Source organism: Lactuca saligna, chromosome 8 (assembly GCF_052625555.1).
Source record: "Lactuca saligna cultivar CGN05327 chromosome 8, ASM5262555v1, whole genome shotgun sequence".
Lineage (NCBI taxonomy): Eukaryota > Viridiplantae > Streptophyta > Magnoliopsida > Asterales > Asteraceae > Lactuca > Lactuca saligna.
In genome coordinates this window covers 270,345,893-270,354,305 of record NC_136424.1, presented here as the reverse complement: position 1 = coordinate 270,354,305, position 8,413 = coordinate 270,345,893, and the positions used below count along the sequence as shown (strand labels likewise).

Here is an 8,413-nt window from a genome sequence, read left to right as displayed (position 1 = left end):
ACATGTGATAAATTGGACAATTTTATTTATAATTGGATGTTTATGAGTTTTATTTTAGAGAAAATAATAAAAATAACAATAAATACTTTCGAAAAAATTCGTCTCTTGCACTTTCTTTATAGTTTATACAAATATAAAAACCACCCATTTCAAAATTTATATATATACATCAATTTTCATCATAATGATATTAGATTCTCATCTTATAGACGATTACAAGGTTTTATTTTGTTTTATTGGTTCTAACCACAACAAACTCAAGAAAAAAGTTTTTTTTATGAGTATTTATCAATTTACTAATACCAAATTACTATTTTGCAACCCAAAATTGCAGATAATCAAAAACCAATTTTGCAAAGCAATCATTCCAAAATAGATTGTTAGGTTGATAGATATTTCAAAAAAAAAAAAATGTAAAATGAGGGAAAACATGTTCCTATTTGATTAAGTATTGTTATTTTAACTAATAAGGTTTATACTAGCCATTTCATGAAAATATAACCATAACGAGACCTACACATCAATCGTTATAGTACAATATGAAATCGTTGAAAGAACTATTCATCGGAAGGACATATTTGCTGAAATAAAACTATTTGTCATCCGCTGCATTGCGCGGGAATACACCTAGTGTGTGTGTGTGTGTGTGTGTATATATATATATATATATATATATATATGTATATATATATATATATATATATATATATATATATATATATATATATATATATATATATATATATATATGATTAAACAAGAACTAAAAGACCCCAAATTATTCCCATAATAATTTGATTAGTTTGGTTATTTCCTTAACTGAAATTCATATAGATGTGGTTGATAAATCATCCCTTATGCTCAACATAATACATAAACGGTAAAGGTATTTATAAGTTTGCAAGATATTATTTGAAAATACATCAATGTTATGTTTTGAAAACATTTATAGTTTGCTTGTATTCCGCCCTGAAAACATTGAAAAAACCATTGGAAAAGGGTAGGGTATGAACTCATCAATCGCGGAATGTGTCGGTTTGGACGCTAAACATCGTTTCTGGGTTTGCAAACGCACGAGGTTCCTATGAATTATGAAAAGATACACATTTGTATCTAATTAGGACTTAGATTATTTATTTGTTAGGGACAAACACTTCTAGTTGCGGAAACACCTCATTACAAGTGTTTGGAAGGACCCGGGTGGCATTTGAAGTCACATAAGGCTAGGATATGGAGTTTAATCTTCAAGAGTAAACTCATAGAGGAGTTGTCGGCCCCTAAACACCTAATCCATATGAGTTCACGGCCATGAACTCATATATGGTGTTTTTGGGTGCAAAATGGCTTCACATCATTTGGGATTAATGCTACGCTTGGGGTTTAGGCTTTGGAAGGAATTAAAACTCACTTAGGGACCATTTATTGGAGTTTACGGCCGTAAACTCCCCCCTCACATTCAATTCTTAAAGTTTTGGTCCTAAATCAATCACACATGATTCTAATGATTTTTCCTAAGCCTAGTATCAATTTTTGGGGGACTTTTGGCATGCTTTTAAGAGTTTACGACCCATGAACACCCTCATGGCCGTGAACTCTTATGAAAGGGTAATTTTATATGTTTTAAGGTCCAATACTTGTTTGTAAACAATTCTAGAATTTAGCCCAAGGCTTTAGGTGTGTTAAAGTGGCATTTTAACACATTTAGAGGAGTTTACTCCCCAAGAGTATGAGTTTACGTCCCAAACATGTTCTTGGGTAGTAAACTTAATTTTACTCCTCTAAATTTATGTTCAAGGTGTTCCAAGGCCAATTCCATAATTCTACAAGTCGTATCTAAGCCTTATTGGTGTTTTGGAAGGGTTTAAGGGATTAAAAATCTCCTTAATATGTTTTTACTCTCCATGATATGGAGTTTATGGCCCAAGCATGATCTTGGGCAGTAAAGTCATGTTTACTCTCCAAAAATTAAGTTCAAGGTGTTCTAAGTCTGGTCCATTAAGCCATTAAGCCATATCTAAGCTCCAAAGGTCGATTGGAAGGGTTTTTGGGCTCCAAAACCCACTTTTTGTGAGTTCATAGCCTAGGATTGTTCTAGGGCCGTAAACTCATGAATATGGTCCTATTCCATGATTTGAACTCGAATTTGAAGGCTTAAGATGTTATACTAGGAGTTAGGGTAGTTACCTTAGTGATTTGGAGCTTAAATTTGATGATTTTGGACCTAATTATTGAGTTTGAGGAGAGAGGTTAGAGAGAGAGTAGAGAGAGGAAGAAAAAGCTTCAAATGAAAGCTTGAACACGTTTAAATAGGTCTAAAAACTTGGACACGATGGTATTCTACCCGATACCGGCATTAAACGGGGCTTTTGGTCGCACCCGATTATGTTTCCGTAACCCGGCGGGGACGTTTCTATAATTTCTGAAATAAACATTTTCGGCTAATTTCATGAGTTCCTAAGGGGTTTGGACACTCATTAGATTATAATAAACATACAAGTTTAAATAATTTAACCCAAAATGAAATCGGAACAAATTGATAAACGGCGAATTTTTATGGGTAGAACAGGTTTTCGACGATGGAAAACTTCGGGTTGTTACACTTACTTTATGCTTTTATATTATAAATTGCATGCCTCTCTATGTATAGTTATATAATAAATGTTTAGAAGACTTAGGAAGGCTATCCACCCTGTTTCCTTTTCCTCTATTTGGATGTGTTCTGGTGGGATATTGGGTACCCGTCCGAAGGTCGTTTAAATATTAGTTATATATCATGTGTACATATATAGTCATAAAGTTCCTTCCATTTCATTCCATTGCCCTTGGGTAGCAAGGGTATACATCCATGTCCATACGTAGTAGTTAGATTACTAGTAAACTACCATATGGGTAGTTTAGGAAGATACTAGAACTATTACTAGAACGCGATATCATACAATGAGTCAGTTCATTCATGAGTCAATACTTTCTATAACATTACAGTACATTACTATACTTTCTAGATAGAGAGAGCATACATTACAGCTAGAACATTATAGTACATTACTAAACTTGCTAGTTAAAGAGAGCATACATTACAGCTAGAACATTACAATACATTACTATACTATTACATAGATATGTTTACATGATCACACTTACATGAGTACACTTACATATACGTAGAACAGACGTCACTAGGTGCTATAGCATGGAACTATTTCAGGATCTAACTATACCGATGAATCACAACGCAATTGTGATAGTTATATCGAGTATACATGATCATAGTAATGTGGATGCTCATTGCTTGCATACATGCAGGGGTCGTGGGTAGGTCTCAAAATCCCTTTGACAGGGGAGTGTATAGTCTGCGATCTAGACATCGCATTATACCTTATCCCTCAAATAAGGCAGTTAAGTGCCGATGTAGTTATCTATTACATATGCTACAGTACTTAGAAGAATTACCCTAGACTTAAGGTAATTGGTACGGTTATAGTTCGGCACTACACCATAGTACTATTTCATTTTCCCATTACATTCACTTTGTGAACACTCACACGACGCACGGTAATGTAGAAACTATATTTTTAGTTAATGATAGTCAGACTTGGGAAAATTCACAATCTTACAAGAGACACACAAAGACACTAGATGCCTTGGTAGAAGGCTACATATAGATCATTTAAGTCTTGGTAGAAGACTCCCTGTTATAATAGTAGGAATCATAGAGATTTCTAGAGTTTTTCAAACGTTTACAATTGTTTTACATACATTTTCAATACTTACGATTCACATATATTTTCAATACTTACAATTCATATACATACACATTCTTACATACAAATTAAGAAACTAAAATACTTATGATCTCACCAGCTTCAAAGCTGATACTCGCTTTCAAAATTACTTGTATCGTCAGGTCATCAATAGACTGGTACCGATGCAAGGTTTAGAGAAGATGGAGCTTGTTCAAGACTCATCTTTACTTTTGATTTATGCTTTAGTGTTGATATGTGCATATTTAGTTTGTATTAAGTATAGATTTTTATTCATTTATTAGCTAAATTATTGCATTTCATGGACAAAAGGTACTTAAAAGTGTTTGAATTGTATTTTCAGTCCAAAAATGAAGCTTGGAAGCAAAAGGAAGCAGGAGAAGCGGTTAGGAGCTTGGGAATTGAATAAAAAAGAAAAAAACCAAAAATAGCACCTACTTGGCGAGTAGGGTCGACTACTCGGCGAGTCCAAGTGTAGATAACGACTCGGGAACCCAGATGCTTATCGCATACGGAGATTGTGAGACGGACTCGACGAGTCACCACCTGACTCGACGAGTCGATACGCAAATATATAGATAACTTCTCAGATCGAGGAAAAAAACATCTGGGACAATGCTGGAGTAATTAGCTGCGATTCAGAGGCCAGAGAAACCCTAGAAGACGAAGATAGAAGCTACAATTCAATCCCGAAGGAGATTTGAGGCAAATTTCATCATTATACTTAATCTTTTGTTTTCCACTATGGATAGACAATTAGAATTCGTTTTTATGCTGTTATTTACTTCAATCATGAGCTAAAACTCTTAACTTCTATTTGGGGATACAAAATTAAGACTATGGTTTGATTATTGGTAGGATTAATTCAATGTTGGTGATTTATTTGTTATTTTAGCTTGCTAAAGAACCTTGTGTGTGAATGATAATTAATTTTCTGTTAATAGGAAGGTAATTAAATAGCATGAACATCGTTTGATTATCACCCTCATATACCTTGTGACTACTTTGTTATATGTCTAGGATTAATGAACATGAAACTAGAATTAATAAGAAAATTAAGTAAATTCATATGCAAGCTTGTGTGATGACCATCAACAAGAAGTTAATTAAAAACCAAATTGATTAACTATTGTGAGTCTACAGTAATCCGAATAATTAATCTAGTGAACTAAATTGAATTAGACAACTGATCACTGTTTAAGTTAGTTTATTTACTAAGGATTAGTGTAGTGAACGCGAACCTAGTCACTTGAATTGGTAACCAACAAAAGAGTTAATGAATTGCACTATTACCTTGAAATCAACCATAGGATCAATTGAGTTGAACTAAACAGAAGTTCCTTCGTATTATTGAATCTGGTTAATTCTTTGTTTTTCTAGTTTTTAGATTAAGTAATAGTTAATAAGTTTCTAGTCTTGTAAAACTAAACAGAAGTTCCACAATTGATAGGTTCACTGCCTTTGTGTGTTTATTTTACAACTAAAAGTAGGTTTGAAACTAAGTGAGTTTACGCACATCAAGTTTTTGGCGCCGTTGCCGGGGAACGGTTCTAAAATTAGCATTAAATTCTAATTCAATCGATCCTTTGTGTGAGATTTATCTTACACAAAGTTAATTACCGTTTAATTTAGTAGGTAGTATATATATAAAAAAAATAAAAAAAAAATAAAAAAACTAAAATTTTCTGATTTTACCTTGGACTCGCCGAGTGCACTCGTGCACACTCGGCGAGTACATTGCTGAATCAACTTTAATTTTGTATTTTATTTTTGTTCTTTTTACGCGTTTTCTGTTTTATTTGCAGTTGTTTCATGACCCGAGAATCTGATACACCTCTGGTCCCCCCTCTTGAAGATCTGGAAACCACACTAAGAAGGAGCAAAGGCAAAACCGTTGGAGAATCCGCTTCTTCAAAGAACTCACCACTCAAAAACCTCAAGTCTGTTTTCAGCAAGAAAAGGAGCAACAAATCAGGAGCATCCAGTGCCTCTTTAAAAATCGAAGATCCAATTCAAAAAGACACCGAGTACGAGACCGAGGAAGAGGACGAACCCACATACGAGCACGAATCCAAGTTTGAAGACGATTTAGCTACCGCTATGGCTAATATCGATGAAATCCACATGGGGGAATGGAAGAAGAGGATGCGTGAGGACACCGGCCCGGGACTTGTGCAGCCCGCAATTCCCGCAACCGTTACTTTCGAGCTAAAGTGCCATATTCTCGCTCAACTCAAGGAGATTCTTTTTTATGGGAAAGATCACGAAGACGACTACAAGCACTTGGATAAAGTAAATGATGTCGTTGACTACTTCAATGTACCAAATGTGCCTCGCGAGACCCAGCTACTTCGCATGCTCCCAGTCACGTTTAAAGGTGCTGCGAAGGATTGGCTCGAGTCACTTCCTCCCGGATCGGTCACCACATGGGCCAAGATGAAGGAGGAATTCATAGACTACTTTTTCCCGCCTTCCAAGATAGCTAAGTTGAAGAAAGACATCGCCAACTTCGAGCAACAACCCGGTGAATCTATTTATGAAGCTTGGGAAAGATACAAAGGTTTGCTTAGAAATTGCCCACACCATGACCTTAATAGCCAACAAGAGGTCTCCATTTTTTATGATGGATTCAATGTCACCACAAGGCAATTGCTCGATTCACAAGGCCCACTCACCAGAAAGCCGCCTCCGGAAATTAAGGAGTTAATTGAGGAATTCTCTAAGCATTCTAGAGAATACCACAATCCAAGAAATGAAGTAAGTCGGGGAGCAGTGAACTCGGTGAATGATAGCATGGCGGCGGTAATAGCTAAGCTCGATAGTCTAGATAGAAGGATGACAAAAATGGATCAAACAATCCATGCTATTCGAGTTGGATGTGAGAAGTGTAGAGGGCCCCACCTCACCAAGGATTGTGATCTAGATGAAAATGGAAATAAGAAGGCTCAAGTAGTTGACTCTAGTGGCGATAGATACGACGAGGATTGGCGGAAACCAAAGAAGGAATGACTCCCATACGAAGAATATAAAAAGGCTAAGGAGTAGAAATACAAGCAGAAGGAGAGGGGATTCTCTCAAAAGGAAAAGCCGGTGATGGAAAAGAAATCCAATTTAGAAGAAATGCTCACTAGATTCATAACCGCATCCGAAAAAAGACACAATGATCACGATGTAGCAATGCAAGAGACCAGAAATATATTAAGGAATCAACAGGCATCCATTCTCAACATTGAGAAACAGTTGGGACAGCTTGCACATCAAGTGAATGAAAGAAGACCGGGCCAACTTCCAAGTAACACTGAGAATAATCCAAGAATGGAAAAATGTTAGTATGGTGACTTCCAGCTGTGAAAAAAATTTCACACAGGCACAGAGGGTCTCTAATAGCAAGACAGAGAAGACAGAAGAGTCGGTTCCAGCTAAACCTGACCCGACTCATCGAGTCCCTCAAATGGACTCGATGAGTCCATGCGTACAAGACAAAACTGCCATCCACTTAAAGCCATACAATCCCCCTCTGCCATTCCTAATCAAAGTCATGCATGTGGAAAAAGTGGAAGCTTATAAAGCCTTTATGAAGCATGTTAAAGCCCTCCAAGTCAATGTGCCATTTGTAGAGACGATGCTTACAACACCCAAGTACTTCAACATACTAAATGGTCTCTTTACTGCTAGGAAAGACTTGGCTGAAGTCGCAGAAATAATGTTGAGTGAGTTACCCGAAAAGAAGGGCGATCCGGGAAGTATCATAATTCCGTGCCAATTTGGAAATGCATTTGTCACTCAAGCGTTAACCGATTCCGGTGCAAGCATCAACCTGATGCCTCTCTCTTTCTTCAAGAAACTGAACTTACCAGAGCCAAGACCGGTAAACATGAAGATCCATTTGGCTGACAAGACGACAATTCATCCAAGAAGAGTTTGCGAGGATCTTCTCATTAAAGTTGACAAGTTCATCTTTCCAGTAGACTTTGTGGTGCTAGATATGGAAGAAGACCATGAAGTTCCAATTATTTTGGGGAGGCCATTTTTAAACACCGTGTGTGCTTTAATTGATGTTTGTGAGTCTACACTAACATTAAGGTTAGGAGACGAGTCAACGGTATTCAAAGCTATACCAGAAGTCAAGCAAGAAGAGAAAGGGAAAGAAGAGATCTCATTTATCGATTTAGATGATGAGATATTACAAAAAGAACTTGAACTTTTGCAAAAAGAAGACCCAAGCAAGTTTCTGCTACATTCTGGAGAGGATGGAGATGTTAAAAAGGACTTGGAGGAGTTAGAAAAGCTACTGGAAGGAGCCAATTTAGAAAACACTCAAGAAAAGATGGGATACGATCAGACTCGCCGAGTCACTCTATTGGACTTGACGAGTCCAGTCGAATTTGATAACAACTCGGACAACTTCAATCTGCTTGTTGCTAATTCTCTGCATATTCGGGGCAATGATATTTTTTATGATTCTTTAGAAGAACAAATAATAGAAGGAGAGACGGATACGAAAGTACAACACACCCAAATAGCAATTCTTGATGCAATTCCGCTTGTAGATGGGTTAAACACAGAAAAAGAAGAGAAGGCAATGGATAGGAGAGTGGAGACTGATCAACCATTCAATACCAAACCTAGAGTACGAACTTTCACAGAATATG

At 36.5% G+C, this 8,413-nt stretch overlaps 1 non-coding gene across 1 annotated transcript; it reads right to left on the bottom strand.

Annotated features, from left to right (window-relative positions):
* Positions 1–6,245: 6,245 nt before the first annotated feature.
* LOC145013509 (small nucleolar RNA R71) lies at positions 6,246–6,352 on the bottom strand. The gene has a single exon (XR_013665064.1). It is a non-coding gene; the product is annotated as a small nucleolar RNA R71 (small nucleolar RNA).
* Between the last annotated feature and the right edge of the window lie 2,061 nt (positions 6,353–8,413).